This window comes from Corythoichthys intestinalis, chromosome 8, assembly GCF_030265065.1.
Source record: "Corythoichthys intestinalis isolate RoL2023-P3 chromosome 8, ASM3026506v1, whole genome shotgun sequence".
In the NCBI taxonomy this organism is placed as follows: domain Eukaryota; kingdom Metazoa; phylum Chordata; class Actinopteri; order Syngnathiformes; family Syngnathidae; genus Corythoichthys; species Corythoichthys intestinalis.
In genome coordinates, this window is record NC_080402.1 from 28,140,712 (window position 1) to 28,159,601 (window position 18,890).

General features: G+C 39.1%; 1 protein-coding gene across 6 annotated transcripts in view; it reads right to left on the minus strand.

Annotated features, from left to right (window-relative positions):
- The window catches only part of grin2bb (glutamate receptor, ionotropic, N-methyl D-aspartate 2B, genome duplicate b), a 260,728-nt gene that overhangs the window by 183,282 nt on the left and 58,556 nt on the right, over positions 1-18,890 (minus strand). The gene's annotated exons all lie outside the window — the stretch shown is intronic.

Consider the following 18,890-nt stretch of genomic DNA (forward strand, 5'->3'; position numbering starts at 1 on the left):
AATGGCCACACAAAGCGTTGACCCAGTCGGCCAAAAACTGCCAGCTTTATATCATTTTGTCGTATTTTTGGTTGGTGCGCTTCATCATTTAATGTGTACATATGTTTGCTGTGAGTCTGAGACTTATTTACGTGTCACACTACAAGTATAAGAAGAATAAAGCACAAGTTTGGTGTCAAAAGAGTTGTTTTGATGTTTAATTTTCAACTAGACAGTTCAACCACTTGATACATCATCACTGAGAGTGCCTCGGTGCTTTTATGATAACATGTTTACCATCAAGGCTTACAACGCAGTTTGGGAAGTTCCATAGCTGCCAGAAATCTGCTATGGCTTCCCACTGGCTGGTTGTAGGACACTGCAAATAAAATCGGGCTGGAGGGCTGTCCACAATTCTTTGCAGACCTCGGACAAAACGCTGGACACAGTGCTTGACGCCAATTTGAAGCTATCCGCCACAGCTTGCTGGCTTCCACCCGAGGCTAGATTTCGTAATGTGACGACATCAACAGTCCGATAGACTGCCTCCGAAACAGTCTTCTACGTTGCCTGCGCCTCAGCATTTGTATGATCAACATTTGTTGTTCAGTGTTGATGAGCTGAAGATCCACATTCAAGCGTTTTATCTCTGTTAGCATTTTAGCATTGCAGTGTAACCGGAAGAAAACAACGTTGTCAAGAGTCCCCCAAAACCCTACAAACACAACGCCACACCCGTCTAGTGGCTTGGCGGTGAATTACAGAGCAACGCCGCAGAACTATCGAATGCTCATTGACGCCGTAGTCGCTTTGCCATCACCGCAACCCAGTTGCATAACTCAGGCTTAAGAAGTAGCCATGGAATGGAAAATTCAGATAAAGGAAGGTGGGTGACTTTTTTTTTTTTTTTTTATGACTCCAGCCAATTGCAATGTTTACTACTCTCTCACAGGCCTTCAAATGTGTTTCCTCGTTTTACTTGTTTTCTTCCTCCAACACTGACTGAAGGGAAGTGCAGACCTATTATTTCCGATTATTACTATTATTTACAGCTCCTCCTTCAACAGCGCAGAGTGGAGCATAAAAGAACGGGAGATGGAGGGGTTGAGGAGAAATTCAGGAGACAAAAGACACGAGTGGAAAAGGGAGGTTGACAAGCAGGGGGGAAAAAACATTGTTAGTCATTGCTTGTTGGGAACATAATGCTGTGGTGGGGTCGTTGCATGCATAACCTAATCACATTGTGATCGTACTGTATTAATGCATGTGAGTCATATTTATGGGCATTAGACTAGATTTTCTTGAAGTACTATAGAAGAAACTATCAATCTATTTTGTAATGGGCTTGCTCCAATTGGGTCACGGGAGAGCTGGGTCCTATTCCAGCTGACTTTGGGCAAGACGTGGGGTAAATCCTTGGCTGGTCGCAAATCAGTCACAGAAAACATAGACAAACACTCGTATTCATAGCTTTGTCTGTATGTACTGTTTGCAAATATCTGCTGTAATGACACAAGTTACCCATCAATAGAAGTTTCCATTATATGTTAGCAAAAAATAAAAAGCCTTTAAGTCAAAATGATGTGGTTGGTTTTAAAACATTATGTACAATTGTCTTTCTTATATGATTACCGGTAGTTTGATAGTAAACCTCAAGTGGGAATGGTAATAAACAGGTTGAAGACTTATCTTTTTAAATATTTTTTCACTAACTCTACCTGCCATACTTGCTTTTTATGACGTGAGTCGAGTCAATATTACCAAACAATGCTCAATTTCATGTTGCACTCACAAGTCAAAGCCAAGTATAGGCCGAATGGCTGCTTGCATCTTGACAAACTCAATGATCTCAAGACACTGCCATGTACTACTGTACCACATATTTGCTTTAACTTTATAAGAATCTCTTTTTAAGTACTCTGAATTACTGTATTGACAGAGGTCACAGACTTTTTCAAAACTGAGAGCTACCACCATTCATGCACCACAATAAGTCATGGTTCCTATGAGGGTTTTTTTATTCAGCTAGAGAGGCCATGTTTTCAAGTACATTTTTGAGTACATTGAGGCGAGATCACCATTACTTCAGTACATAAACTTTGTGATATTTTTGTTTTGTGATGTGCTACAAGATTTTTCCAGAGTTAATGTTGAGAGGGAGTAAAGGCCATCCACTCACTAGATGGAATGCATTCTTTTAAGACAACGAAACATCGCCATTAAAAGACAACTCCATTTTAAGCATCAAAACATGTAGATATTAATAAGATGTTGTGTGAGCACATGGTCTTTAATGATGTTTAGTGTTCCTGGAGGCTCACGTGTGAATGCGTCACCATGTTGTGTGTGTCACGTGCATTTATTATTAAGCTGTGTAACTAATAATTTCGATTTTATTTAAAACTTTTTTTAAAATTTCCTTGGCATTATGTCCAATTCCGTACTAGCATTCATTAGTATTATGTGATACCTGAATTCGTCCACTTAATATTGTCATGTACGAGACGGAGGAACCAGTTGCGTATCGCAGACACAGGATTTTATTGATGTTGACAAAGAAAACAATCAGGTCAAGCGATAATGGCTAGTTAATGCAAACGTATGCTGAATCACTGACGACCTGACACTGAATGCTGTGTGTTTGTGACTTTATACTGTTTTCAGTTGTTCTTTGGTAAAGAGTACACAGTCCTTGTGACGAAAGCTTTGTGATGCAATATGCTGGTACATTGGTACATGACAAATATTGTATTAGTTATATTAGTGAATTTTATTACAAACTTAAATATAAAAGGCAATTTTAAATATTTTCATTTCGTTTCAAACGTTTGTTCATTTTTTTATTTTTTTTTTATCAGCAAAATAGAATTTTGAAAAGTAATTTGTTATTAAACCCTCTGATGCATGAATTATGAAATTCTTGGTCATGATTTTTTCTGATGTTTTTTTGTTCTTCTAATCTTAGAAAATGAAAATAATGTTCAATTTCTTATTTTTCAAAAATGTTTTTTTTTTTCATGAAGGTACAGACATGTCCAATCCAGTCGACAATGTAAATTTAATATCAAAAAATGAATTAACTTGTGTTCTATTGTGAATATAGAAACTTTTGATCCCTTTTATGCTTTGATAAACATATCAACATTTTTGGGGAAATTGCAACACTTTCAACACTATAGGCACAATGCATAGGCCTGAATAAGAAAACCAATGAAACTTCTAGTTGTGACTCCAACACCTAAGCACCAATGTCTTTGTTGTTGTCTGGCAGTCACTCATCATCACTGTTGTCACTGCAGTCATCATCACTGAAACTGGATGATATTTCTGGGGCTATTCTGTAAACCGTCTTATTCTTTGCTGATTTTGAAGTCTAAAAGAAATAAAATAAAATACATAAATTATTGCAAACTATAGCAAAAATAAAATGCATATAGTAGTGCAAACTACAGCTAATCTGCACAAAAATGATTATATTAACTGCTTAAAATAATAACAATTACTAACTTATAACTGAAGCAGTCATGAAAACAGTGACACAATTATGTAACATGTCTTCAAAATATACTGGGGGATGCATGATGTCGACTTCATTGCACACATGGTTAATCATATATGTCTATATATCATACACAAATATTTCAAATTCCAAACAGATATTATCATTCCCTAGGTGTTACTAAATTTTTAATTTAATTTTATTTTTTACCACTGTAGCTCCTCAGGCATAGAAGTATTGTCAGGATGTGCCAGTTGTAGTCCACACGGGAGGCAGGGTGTCGGTTATCTTGGATATTTACTTGCAGTTACACTAACTGACCACTGAATTGACCTCAATATAGTATGGCAGCAGGGAGCACTTTTGGGGTTGCTGCTATTTCATCTTTTAACAATTTAAGTGGTTATTGGGGGCTGTAACCCGAGTATTTCTAGTTTTATTCATTTTAATGCCGTTTTAAACATTTCACTAATTTATCATTTTATTTATTTTTTAAAGGGAACCTCGGACATGTGGGCTCTAATTAGCCACAATTGTTCTCTTTTACTAACATATGTTATTAGAAACACATAAAATATTGCCATTGATTTAAAAATCTATTAATATTTAGTACATATTTTGACCTACGGAGAGCGCCATGTTTTATGCGTGCAATGGACGATTGAGGTGATGACGTAGTTGGCCTGGACTGGGAGAAGAGCTGTGCTAGCTAGCAAGCGAAGTTAGTATGACAACTGGCATTATTTTGTCACATTCTGCTGCTGGTTAGATTGTTTTGTTACAGAGCTGTGGAATGAGTTCGCGATGTCATACCTATATCCAGTTCCAGCTCATCAGCAGTGTCTTCAAACCGATCCTAGGCAGGTTGCAGAGACACTAGCCACGTTTACATGCTGACTTTTATTCATACCGATTCAAATCATTCCGAATGGAAATTTCACATCAGCTGTTTACATGTCACTTCATCTATTCCGATCCAGCGTTTACATGTGACTGCCTTTATTCCGAAAGGACGTTTGACAACTGCCGTCTGACATGCGCAGATTAATCAAAACAAAGCGTCACGTTGCAAAACATGGAGATCAATCGTCAGATCAGCTGCTATTTTAACTTTTCGAGTGGAAACAAAACTTCAGAATGATACGCCGTTCATTTAAAAAGTTGTGTGGGTGCGCTGTGCGTGTGCTTGGAAGCCATGTTGCAAGTGACGTTACTTACGTCACCAAATGACGTCACCACATCAGTACGGAGCATGCGCAGAAAGAACGCAACCAGACACCATTCCGCTTCCCTGTTTACATGATATAATTTTACTTCTAATCGGTTTGGGAAAAGGAATATTCCACCTCTGTGAATCGGAATGAAATTCCATTCGGTTTGGGCCTGTTCATTCCGAATGAGGTGTTTATATGGAACACATTTATTCGGTTTGAACAAATATTCCGATTGTAATTGGAATATTTGGCTCCATGTAAACGTGGCAACTGACTTGCTGCCATTTGACAGTTTGTATTTTCGATTCCTTCATTTCCTGCCTTGACTTTTTATCAGTGAGACGTCAAACACATGCGCACATCGGTTAAAACCGGTGAGTACTTACTTCTGTATTGGCCCGAATATAAGACAGCCCTGATTATAAGACAACCCCCTCCTTTTCGAGACTCAAGTTTGAAAAAAGACATTTTGAACACCAAATTCATTTTTATACAGAAAATAATTACAGTACATCTGAAACAAATGACTATAACAATATATTTGAGAGAAAAAGCATGTTATTTTGCCTCATTCAAATCTTAATACCTGAGCACTTAAATATGTAAACTAAAGTGCAACCACATTCGTGAATGAAGGGCTTCTGGTTTTGTAAATGTAAATAAACCAATCTATTGTGATAAAACAACAGAATTGCAATACCTGCATTAACCATCAAAGTGAGGTCTAACTGTAACTGTAAATTATTAAAACATTATTAAAACATTAAAACAAATCTGAATAAGGAAAAACCTTGCAATAAAATAATGCAAACTGGTTAAACTTGAGAGTAGCTGAGATCTGTCATGACAGAACATTACTCCTTAAGTTCAGCATTCTCTTCAATGATATCTGGCACCATCTACCGTTGTGAATGGTTATGTCTAGACCCTGAATATAAGACGACTCCCATTTTTTCAGTCTTATTTCAATGCAAAAAACACCGTCTTATATTCGGGCCAATACTGTATTTGTTTTTTTTTATTGAGTCTTTTATCACCTTTTCGTTGCCTCAAAACTCTTTGCATGTGTTTCCCTCTCATACTTTTAAGCATTGTGTTTTCTTGTGGTAGCTTTATCTGTTGCCCACATCAGTCACGTAGCGTATTTAAACAACCCTTATTTCATCCTACGTTTAGGTATTTTTTTTAAGGCGTCTTTAGTATGCTCTTTCTGTATGCATCTAAACAAAACAAGCTGAAAGCACACAGTCGTACTTTGGGTGTCAAATTCAATTCTTGTAGCACGTTTCGCCGGTGTAGCATATTTTGGCACAACACCTGTTTTGTCATACCCTCATCCCGTCTTTCCTGTTCATTTTGCTTTTGCTGCTCGTTTTGTGAAATATTGACGGTGCTGTCATGCTCATTAATGTTCCCCTTGGGTACAAATTGAAAGGGTTGAACAGATGACATGTTTATGTCCCTAGAGTCATACTCTGGAAGCCCGGAAGCGTAACCCAGTGATGTCAATTAAACTGATTTTACAATATGTAAAAAACACAAACATCAACAGGGGTTTTAATTAGGGCTGTCAAACGATTACAATTTTTAATTGAGTTAATCACTGCTTAAAAATTAATTAATGGTAATTAATCGCAATTCAAACCATCTATAAAATATGCCATATTTTTCTGTAAATTATTGTCGGAATGGAAAGACACGAGACGGATATATACGTACATTCAACATACTGTACATAAGTACTGTATTTGTTTATTAAGAATCAAGAAAATGGCATTAACATTATTAACATTCTGTTAAAGCAATCCATGGATAGAAAGACTTTTACCGGTAGTCCTTAAAAGATAAATGTTAGCACAAGTTATAGAAATTTTATATTAAAACCCCTCTTAATGTTTTCGTTTTAATAAAATTTGTAAAATTTTCAATCAAAAATTAAACTAGTAGCTCGCCATTGTTGATGTCAATAATTACACAATGGTCATGGTGCTGAAACCCATAAAATCAGTCGCACCTAAGTGCCAGCAGAGGGCGACAAAACACCAAAAAACACAAGTAACAAGTGGACATGACACTGTGCTCTCATTTTAACCTGTTTGAGCGGGGCATGTGCGTTAAATGCGTCAAATATTTTAACGTGATTAATTTTCAAAAATAACTACCGCCCGTTAACGCGATAATTTTGACAGCCCTAGTTTTAATATATTATATACAGTATATTAATATATATTAATAGATTTTAATATTTAAATTTAAACTTTTATCTTTCAAGAACTATAAGTCTATCTATCTGTGGTTCCCTTTAAAAAATATATTCAAAATTAAAGATTAAAAAAAAAAAAAAAAAAAAAGTCCCAACCTAGTCCCAACATGTCATGTAGGTCATGTAGGCCACACTTGTATTATGTGAGAAATGATATAACCTCGGCCAACCTCTGTTCATAATTTAGAAGAATTACATTTGAAAAATAAAAAAATAAATAAAAATCCATACATCTTTAGGTTCAAGGTGCAAGTGAGAAACCTCTGTTCTTAATTTAGAAGAATTACATTTTAAAAAAAGAAAAAAATAATAAAAATCCATACATCTTTAGGTTCAAGGTGCAAATGAGAACCAATTACATTATGGTGTTAACCCAGCACACAAACACACACACATTTTAAGCAATTTTCTATAATGTTGCATTGAATAATACATGAATACAAGGAGGCCTGTGAAGGTGTACAATTTGGTGCCAAGCCAAATTAAGATTGTATGGTCTTTTCTGAGACCTGCACTCAATGGGGCGCCATTCTTGTCTGTTGTTGCACTCCAAATTAGGCGTGGAGGAGCCTTTTAGACAAAGCATAAATGTAGGACGTGCTCACACAACACCTTTGTTAATCTTTTATTCATCACGCAGTGTACAAGTTAAAAGAATAGAAACAAAGTTGTGAGTAAAAACAGCAGGGAAAGAGGTGGGGGGCATGAAAAATGCAAAGTGCGAACTAGGGTGAGTTGAGAATAAAAAGCAGGTGGCAAGTGCATAAAAGAGCTCTGATTACCAGAGGTTAGTCAGTCTTAATTGCAGGTGTACGTTCTAATTGTAAACTAGCGGAGTTTTCCATGAGGACACAAGCCAACCGAGGGTGAGAAAAGGAGGAGGAGGAAGCGAGTGGGAGGAAGGCAGCAGAGAGCAGAGGAGAGAATAAATAGAGACATCCACAAAAGAGACGGAGGTGGAGGAAGAAACGGCAAGAAACCCAGAAGATGTATAGGGAGAGCGCTGCGGAGGGGGGGGACACAAAGCACAAGATTCTGGAAAAGAGGACATGAATGCCAAAAAGAACAAGAGGTTAAAGGAGGAGGCTAGGATTACCTAAATCATAAAATATAATGGAGATGTGATCAGCATGTGGGAAAGTATGGTAAATATACAAAAGGGCAGTTGAATCCACAGGGAGAGGGCAACAGAGAAAAACTATTCAGGGGAAGAAAAAAAATCAAGGCTATAAGTGTGACAAGAACACAGAGCGACAGTCACCCATTTGAATATGTGTTTATGTGTAACAGTCGTGCTCCGTTGCCATAGTAACAATTCAAATGTGCTTGCACAACACTGTGATAGACAGCAAGATACACACAACTTGGGAGGCACAGCGCTTCTCACAATAAGCATTTTTTTTGAGGAAGTGTAGTTGTGGCGACACAAATACAAAGTCGATCATCAACTCTGAATGCCACTGACGATGATAGACATCAGTCATGTGGCATCCATGTGAATTTAAAATATTTTATCACTAGTGGATGTCCAATCAATTTGAACTTGGAGCAGCTAATGAACATTCATTCACTGCCAGGCCTCCCGGTTCAAATACGTTGACGTCTATCGCTGTCAGTTGCAGTCAATGAGTTAAGAATAGCACACATCTGGACAAACACGCACACAGGTTAATATGCTGTACTGCAGATAGAGATGAGCCAGCTCTCCGCCTTTTAGACTTCACATTAAAAATGAATCTCCAAAAAAGCCGCAGGCGCAATGGAGGCTGGCAGAGTAGGTACTGTCGGCCCAGTCGGACTAATCAGTACCATACAACATTTCCACTGTCATAAAGGATCCACTAATTAATACTTTTTAAATAGCGGGTGTCACGAGTGGATCTTTTAACTCGCAGACATTCAACCCTACAGCGAAGCCTTTCGCTGGATGAACACTGACAGCATTTACGTGGCAATTACACCAGCAGATGCCTCACCATTAAAAAATGAGTGACAGCTCCACAAAAAAAATCCCCATATAGTACCGTATTTTTCGGACTATAAGTTGCAGTTTTTTTTTTCATAGTTTGGCTGGGGGTGCGACTTATACTCAGGAGCGACTTATATGTTAAATTTTTAACTAGGGGTGTCAAACGATTAAAAATTTTAATCGAGTTAATTACAGCTTAAAAATTAATTAATCGTAATTAATCGCAATTAATCGCAATTCAAACCATCTATAAAATATGCTATATATTTCTGTAAATTATTGTTAGAATGGAAAGATAAGACACAAGATGGATATATACATTCAACATACGGTACATAAGGACTGTATTTCTTTATTATAACAATAAATCAACAAGCTGGCATTTCCATTATTAGCATTTTGTTAAAGCGATCCATGGATAGAAAGAATTGTAGTTCTTAAAAGATACATTTTAGTACAAGTTATAGAAATTTTATATTAAAACTCATGTTTTCGTCTTTAAAAAATGTGTAAAATTTTCTATCAAAAAAATAAACTAGTAGCCCGCCATTGTTGATGTCAATAATTACTTACACAATGCTCATGGGTGCTGAAGCCTATAAAATCAGTCGCACCCAAGCGCCAGCAGAGGGCAGCAAAACTCCGAAAAACTCAACAACCTTTCACTGTACTGTCATTTTAATCTGAGCGGGGCATTTGTGCGTTAATTGCGTCAAATATTTTAACGGGATTAATTTAAAAAATTTATTAACGCTCGTTAACGCGAAAATTTTGACAGCCCTATTTTTAACACATTATGATATAATTTTACATGTTATTTTAGTGTTTTGGAGTGACACTGATGGTTTGGTAAACTTATTAGCATGTTCTTTAAGGTCGAGTTATGCTTCTGTGTCAGACCTGCGCCGTCAACGAAGACCTGATTTACGACCCTGCGCCGTAGCCTCTCTGGGTCCTTCGTTTTTTTCTGACTTTGCGTCGCGTCAACGCGTGTGACGTGGTAGAAATGGACTATGATTGGTCCATTCAGACTGTTGTTTCCGGTTCAGCGCGAAATCAGCGCCATTCTCAAAAATTATTTTTCTACACGCAAAAATGGACCAAGCCGACAAGAGTATCAACGAAGAGCAAGTACGACAACTTCTACAATGTCTCGTCAAGACATGTCAAGGCAAGAAATTAGTGGGAGGAGATTGCTGAAAATACGGGACTGAAGGTCAGCCAGCGATTGAATTTAAAAAAATGGAAGAACCACCGAGACAAGTGCAGTATGCCTGTGTTCGGAATCGAATGGCCACTCGGCCAAAAACTGCCAGCTTTTTATCACTTTATGTCGTATTTTTGGTCGGTGCACTTCATCATTTATTGTGTACATATGTTTACTGTGAGTCTGTGACTTATTTATGTCTCACACTTCAAGTATATGAAGAATAAAGCATAGGTTTGGTATCAAAAGAGTTGTTTTGATGTTTCATTTTCAACAACAGACAGTTCACACACGATACATCATCACTGATGGAGAGTGCCTCGGTTCTTTTATCATAACGTTAACATCAAGGCTTCCAACGCAGTTTGGGAAATTCCATAGACGCCAGAAATCTGATATGGCTTCCCACTGGCTGTTTGTAGGACACGGCAAACAAATCGGGCTGGAGGGCTTTGCAGACCTCGGACAAAACGCTGGACGTAGTGCTCGACGCCAGTTTGAAGCTAGCCGCTACAGCTAACTGGTTTCCACCTGAGGCTAGAACTCTATGCGGCATCAAAAGTTGGACAGACCGCCTCAAAATCGTCTTGTGCGTCGCCTACGCCTCAACATTTGTATGATCAACATTTATTCATTGTTGATGAGCTGAAGATCCACATTCAAGCGTTCCATCTTGCATTGTTTATTTTTTTTCTCCGTTAAACTGACAAGAGGAAGTCAACAAGCATGCCCCAAAACCGTGCAAACATAACCCCACACCCCTCTAGTGGCTTGGCGGTGAATTACAGAGAAACGCGGCACCTGGACGGAGAACCATCGAATGTCAAATGACGCAGTAGTCGCTGCGCCGTCACCGCAATGCCGGAGTATAACTCAGGCTTTATGCTATAGTTATCTGAATAACTCTTAATAGCTATGGCCACGTTCGCGTTCTGCCTTTGGTAATGTGTTCAATTGTATTTTGGACTTTTTTATATTAAAATGTATGCTTTCAGTTTGTGGCGCTTTCACGCCCACTTGACGGCGCACTCGCACTTGTTTACGTGAAGAAGACCACTCACACGCCAGAAGAAGAGGGACAGCTACGCAGCTTGAGTGAGTGGGAGAGAAACACGGCTGCGAACCTACATTCATTGTTTATGCTTGTAAAATATCTCTACAGAGGCAACGCCTGTGTGTATCATCTTTTCTGTTGTTGTTGTTGTTGTTGTGTGTTTTCCACCCGCGATCGGACACTTAAAGCCAGTTGTGTGGTTGTTTGAACGATTGTGCTAATGCTAGCGAACGCATGCTAACCGTTTGTGTCATTGCCGTAACAGCACCTAAATATCATTTATTGACGTTGATGCGAGCCCGTTTGGTATCGAGGATGAAATTGATTCCGCAAATTATACGGACGTCAAGCATGGTCATTTGGGAGTTTAGCTCGCTGTATAGACCCCAATCACCAACGTCACACAATCACGTGATCGCTGTGTTGTGCCGCCATATTGTCCGTCATTGTGTGTCCGTATTGTCATTGATCGTAGTTTCTAAAGGTGGATTCACTTGCAAATTATGGAAGCCCCGATGCTTTCAGACACTGTAAACTCATTGGATGAGTTGCATAAAAGCCATTATTTGGAAAAGCTTCGGTCGATCCAGTCGCCAGATACATATTTGATGCCCAAACCGATGTTTCCTCCCGTCCGGTCCCGCCCCGTGCGCCAGAGCTCGTCCTGAGACTACAAAATTTCCAATCATTCTCCAGTTTATGTCACGATGAGGAGTCGGGTACCCAAAATCGGCACCGGCCCAAATATAAACCGACATTTGGTCAGCTGAGCGTCACCGTTGTCACAATTGTAAAATGAAACTTGATCGACAACGGGCCGGTGTGTGCCGAAAAATAGCTGCCCCGTGTGAAATGTCCCCCCCTGACGGGAGCGCTTATTTATAGCACTTTATTGACGTGAAAACATCAAATGTTATCATGGACGCATTACAGTAATGGATTTATGACTGTAAGATCGGTTTTAAATAATTAAATTACACAAAATATTAGTACTGTATTATAGTAACAAATGGTGGACTGGGCCACATAACCATCTTTGAACAGAAATGTATTAGTCTACAGGTTTTCACGACCACATCCCAATGACAATCACACAGGTATGACATTTATTGGTTCAAGCAGAGTAAAATAATACATATTCACGGTACAAGAAAGTCATTTCAGGGGGTACATCTCACGCAGGGTGGCTATTTTTCTGCCCAACACCTGTTGTTACGCTCACCTTCTTGCTGCGCGACCGTGGCGACGAGCTTCGTAGTCTCCGTTTGATGATGTCTGCGATCATGTTGGCATCATATTGATATTTTCGCCGCTGTCTAACGGCTGTCGACACAAACGCATCATGGATCGAGATAAACAAACCGTGCTGCTTTCGAGATTCGCCCTGTCAACAATGGGCACACAGCAACGACTAAAATGACCGTTTATCTTCTCTGTTACTGCAACCAACCACCAGACATGCCTTCACCATTTTGATTAATCAATGTTAACGATTGTCAGGAAGGTTTTATGGTCGTTTAATAGGCGGTGATTCCTTAGACAAGCAGAAAAACACGCAGTAATAGTAGGAATGTACGTAGCGGTAATATGTAAACACCATGAGCTGACGGACTATATGGCGGCACCAGTCAGGGGGGCGGAGTTGTGACGTCACGTGATTGGGGTCTATAGGCAGGACCGAGCCGTAGCGTCCTGGTGAGGACAGTATATTTGCATTTCGTTGTTCAAGCACTGTACACTTATTCAGCATGTTGTTCTCTATTGTATTTTTATATTAAATTTCCTTTCAAGATGACAGATCTGTCATCTGGATTTTATCAAGTAAATGTCCCCCAAAATGCGGTTTATACTCCGGTGCGACTTATATGTGTTTTTTTTCTCTTCGTTGGGCATGTTATGGCTGGTGCGACTTATACTCGGGTGCGACTTGTAGTCCGAAAAATACGGTAATATGTGTTGAGAATGACCAAGCGGTGAACCCAGCCCTTCTCGTTGGCACACATGCATGAGCACAGTTCAAATGGTCCATGAAGAAGGTCAAGCAATGTTTGCGCCCTTGCCATTCGACATCTGAGCCCTCGTGATGGATGCGCGTCCTGTTTGCACAATATGAAGAGATGGTCTCTTACATGCAAGAGTGCACGCTGCACCCATCAGTCATTTTTTGCCTGACATGCTTGAAAAACAATGATTGCGGAAGGCTGTCAAATCGCTCAAACCATCAGTAGACTGAGAGCGGCTCATCCCTACAATCTGCCAATAAAAATTCAGCATGATCTTTGGCGTTATGAACTGTGTCTTAATCAAATGGCTGCCATTGACAGTGATAAACGTCTAATCCATTAATTGGAATTTGGACGTCTATCAGTGACAAACGTATTTCAATTCACAGCAGAAGGGTAAAAAGAGCCACATAAATGGACATCTATTATTGTCAAAGACACTGAAAGAGTTAACCCAGTTTACTAACATTTATTGAGACAAAGTACGTCTTGCTTTACTAGTCTAAAGGATTGTTGGCATTTGACCTCTTAGCCAAACGGCGCCCATTCATGTTTTTATAACCATTATCTGACTCCAAGAACACCAACTTTGATAATCAAAAGAAAAGCCCTAACAACGTTTTTCCACTAAACAGACCCTTTAATCCAAGTCGAGAACAGTAAAAAATAACAAGAACAACAATAAAAACTGTCAGATGAGGGGAAAAAACTGGGCCCGGAGTCCCATTCTAACAGCACGCCTCTCGGCATCCTGAGAAGTGACGACCTCTCATGGAAATGTTCAGTCTTTTGAGGATTCTGTAGTTGGGGAGGCATATCGGAGGGGCTGTCGGGGCGGGGCCCAGGGGGTCACCAGTCTTAGATTAGGCAAAAGAGTTTGTGACCACTGTTGTCGGGGAGACCCTGATTTGCTTCTGTCAGAGTCAGCCTTGAGTGGGCTTACTCGGCACTCAACGTCAGCGTAGCACTATCAATCCGTCAGTTATCATATTGTGAGGGTGTGACGTGTACCGTGAACTATCCGTATACTGGCCTGTTCGTATCACTTAAGCTAGGTTCATACCACAGGTCTTCATGCACAATTCAGATTTTTTTGTCATATCTGTTTTGTGGCATGCCCGTTCAGACTGCCTTTGTCCACTGAGCCCGTTCAAGTATCACACATGCGCACTAAATCGCAGTCCGAGATCCGCTGAGCAAACTGACCCGCATGCGCAGGAGCATCAAAACAAATGACCACACATGCTGGCTCAACGTCATTCATTCGTGATCATATGTCCAAAAAGACGACACAAAGAACAGACATAAATAATCCCTGTTTAGTCTTATATTCGAAGTTTATATGGATTGATAGCATGCACGCACTTTCAGTGCATGACACACACAAATACTAGTTTGCCCCGACGAAAATCTTGAAATATTGCTCGTTTGAAGCAGAGAGAAAACCGAGCATTGCTATGCTTATCCTCAACTCATTTTATTTTTTATGACAGTTGTCAAGCCTGCTCTTTCTACAAAAGCCGCGCTTAAGCTAGGCACTAACGCTAATGCACAGCTGCACCGCTACCGTTGCCCCCTGTCTCTCTCGCTCTTTGCTGACGTAAGTGCTGCATGATTTCCGATTTTGGGGGACTTGACAATTTAGACAGCAGCCACATTCTGGAAAAATGTGGCCCAGATCGGTTTTCAACCACATACAAAAGTGACCTACTCGACCTATCCCGTTCAGACCATCAAGTTAATGCCTGACTCGAGTCAGAAAAACACGAAAAAATCAGATTTGCACTTAAAGGGCCTTGCCTGGCACGGCCAGACTGTTCTCAGTGTATTTTTCAAACACTGTGAGAATAGTCTGGGACCCAGCCCATTAACGGCCTCTCGAGCAAGAACAAAATCAACCGTCCAATCAGATTTGTTTATTTGCATGACATGTTCTTAACGAGCAACGTTACTCTTCCGCGTCGGAAGTCGTCTCCACAACAACACAGATGGCGAACAGGAGAGCCGAGAATATGTTCCAATTCAAATAGCAAAAATAATTTCCCTAGATGGGGTCCAGTTCACTTGCAACCAGCGTTCGGATTAGTAAATAAATTTGCTAAATGGACTATGAAAAAGCACGGCAATAGGGCTATTATTAAATTTGATCTGTATCATCGTTAGATCCATAATTTCCAATACATGCTTTTTAAACATGAATGCTTGTTGGATTTAATGCATATGAGATGTGGCTTTTAGTTAAAGTGTACAGTAGCCATGTTCACTGCATCATGTTTTTCTATTTGAAATTCATAGGCCATTTACAAATGTTTCAATTCAAACGTTACACACCAGTTACTCAATATTTGTGTATTTTTTTTACCCCCACAATTAATATACCATAATTTTCAGACTATAAGGCGCACCCGACTATAAGCCGCCACCCACCAAATTTGAAACGAAAACGGCATATGTTCATAGATAAACCGCACTGGACTATGAGCCGCATCTGTCCTCACAGGATTACGGGATATTTACACCAAAAGATATTAACCGGTAAAACACTTAATTTGACACTGGCATCATACGACTGTCATATGACCAAATGAACCACCATGGAGCTTTGAATCAATTGGCTGCAAAGCTTCATTGCTTTAAGAAGCTTCATTTGGCCATCACTGCTCTCTTGGAGGTGACAGTCAACCTCTGCTGCGACCCCCTGCCAACACTGTTGTTGTCCAACATGCCTCCTAGTATGCATTGCAGTGATAGAGATGTAAATAACAATCAAAATTCATGTTCTGTGCTAGTTCTTCTGTTACTGTTTCAGTTCTTGGTACTTGTGGTATTTGGTAACACTTTATTTGACAGTGGCGCCATAAGACTGTCATTAGACACTCATAATTATGACATGACACTGTCATGATCATTAATGAATGCTTATAACAGATGTCATTTAGTGTTATCTTGCCAATTATCTCACTTTTGAATGGATGTAAAGAGCCGAGCTGGACATAAATGGAGTAAATGACATAATTTGCCGAATGACACTTAATGACATCTGTCATAAGTATTCAGTAATGCCCATGATAGTGTTATGTCATAATTATGATGGTCTCATCAGACCGCTGTCAAATAAACTATTAACCCAAATAAATGAACAAATAAGCCACACTGGACTTTAAGTGGCAGAATGGCGTAACGCAAGCAACACGTAACTTCCGCTTATTAATATTCATGACGTTAGCCACTGTTGCTAAGGGAGGACACGCGACCGTTTGTCCCAATAGGAAATGAATGGAAATCGTGACGAAGGAGATGTTTACAAAGCTAAACCTACCAATTCTCTCCGAAAATGAGGTCCCTGGGGCCAAATTCACTTGCAAAGATGTGGAAGTACATAAAAATGTTCAGTTAAAGCGATGGCTTGAGTGTCGAGGGCTGAAAAAGACGAAAAAAACGAGCCAAACTTAGCATAGCCTTAGCTTTTTTATCGACACCTTTTCCTTACGCGAATGACAATGATATTCTCCTGTTTCAACAAGCTATCCTTATCACCAGCCCCGTCTTTCCTATATATTATATCCTCTGGTTGTCCTACATCTCTGACCGTTCTTGGGGGTAATTTATATTTTATGTAGCGATCGCAAATGCTACTCAGTGACAGCCAACGAACACTTTTAAGTTTTTCATTGATAACAAATCTTAATTCTACAATTTATTTACACTTACTAAAAGTGTTTTCTTTTTTTTTTAACAACAGAAACGATAACTGGCAGTCAGATACCATTGTAATTCTTTTGAGGCACAACGCCACGCTAAAAAATAAAAATGGCTTACCTCTTGGTCCTCTGAAAGACCATGCCAACACAACAAAATGTTTACTGCATATGAAATTTGGATGGATTCACCGAGCTGGTGTTAAAGTCCGCGCTAGTTGATTCAGTCTTCACATTTTCTCCTCCCGAGATTTTGGTTTCCGGAAATGTATGAAGAAAACATCCTTCATATGTCGTAATGTCTAGAGTCATTTCTACAAGTTCCAAAAAAAACAATGTGTGATCGGCATGTTCGTTTTTGAAAGATTACCGGAGAAAAGTAGCACAAATAACATTGTTTCTATGCGAGGGCGGGTCTATAATGTCCCACTTTGGCTTTACTTCCGCTTTACAATGCGACGTCACGGTCTAAAAATAGCATGCGTGCGGTACGCCATTCAAAATGAAGGAAAAAATTAACAGCTTATAGACCGAAAATTATGGAATTGTTTCTCAAGTAGCTGTTTGGAACACTTATTACCATGCACCAATGAAGAGCATTTGTCATTATGGTTAATTTAGTGTGTTTTTGGATTCCTTCCCCCATTTGGAGCAAATTTTTGTTAGGCCAACTTCCACAATCGGATTGTGTTTGCGTTCTACCTGAAACATGCGACATAACATTACTGTTGATTAGAGTGACAATAATGCACAAGCGCTAGTAGGGTAAAAGACATTAAGACAGAAGGCGCCTCACAATTTCAAACGCACGTAGGCGCTCGTAATCGGCCTCAACGATATCCCTCGAGATTTGAGGTGGTGGGCTGCGCTTAGTACAGTGCTGAGCGTGAAAGGAATTGTGGATAACACAAGATGACAGGCATATCTATTAAGGGGGCCCATTAACATTAAGTGGGTGGTCAGTAGCAGGTAAAGGCGGCTCATGTGTCAACTGTGCTTACTGAGAACACGCTGCGTGATTTGTATTTAATAACAATTTATTTCAAGGATCATACAAAGCACTTTGAGTAATGACACATTTCAGATAGACACTTAAAGGGAATAAAAACCCTGAAATGAAAGTCTAATTGTCCCAGAGGAGATTAGAAAGAGCATTTGGCATTTTCACTTATTGTCTCAACGTGTCCTCAATAATTAAAAAAAAAAAAAAAAAAACATTCAACAGTGCTTTGTAACATTTTCAGTAGGTCAATTGCCAGCTGTTGATCATGCCTAGTATTATTTCACTAATAGACATATTGGTATTTATCATATTGCCCTAGAGGTCCTCATGTCAAATTGTAGAAAAAGCTGCGGTTGAAGGAAAAAATGGGATTAGAAAGGGCCAGAAAATGCATTTGCTGATTAGTCGTTTTTCTAAAGCATTTGTATTTAAAGGGATTTATATTATAACTTTTTCCAGCATTTGGAATTTGTACATTGTGTGCTATAAACAAAATCAACCTGTTACTGAACCAATATTATATCGAGATGTTCGTACCTAAATATATGTGTATTTAATTATAACTCAATCCTTTCAGGGACAGCTGTCACTTTATTTGGGGGGCACGGAGGCCGCTAGAAATAACATCAAGAGTCATCAGTGATTCCCCAAAAAAAGGATAAATGTAGCTAATTCTCGTTGGCTTACTTGTTAGTATAAACTAGGGCTGTCAACGATTAAAATTTTTAATAGAGTTAATTACAGCTTAAAAATTAATTAATCTTAATTAATCGCAATTCAAACCATCTATAAAATAAGCCATATTTTTCTGTAAATTATTGTTGGAATGGAAAGATAAGACACAAGACGGATATATACATTCAACATATGGTACATAAGTACTGTATTTGTTTATTATAACAATAAATCAACAAGATGGCATTAACATTATTAACACTCTGTTAAAGAGATCCATGGATAGAAAGACTTGTAGTTCTTAAAAGATAAATGTTAGTACAAGT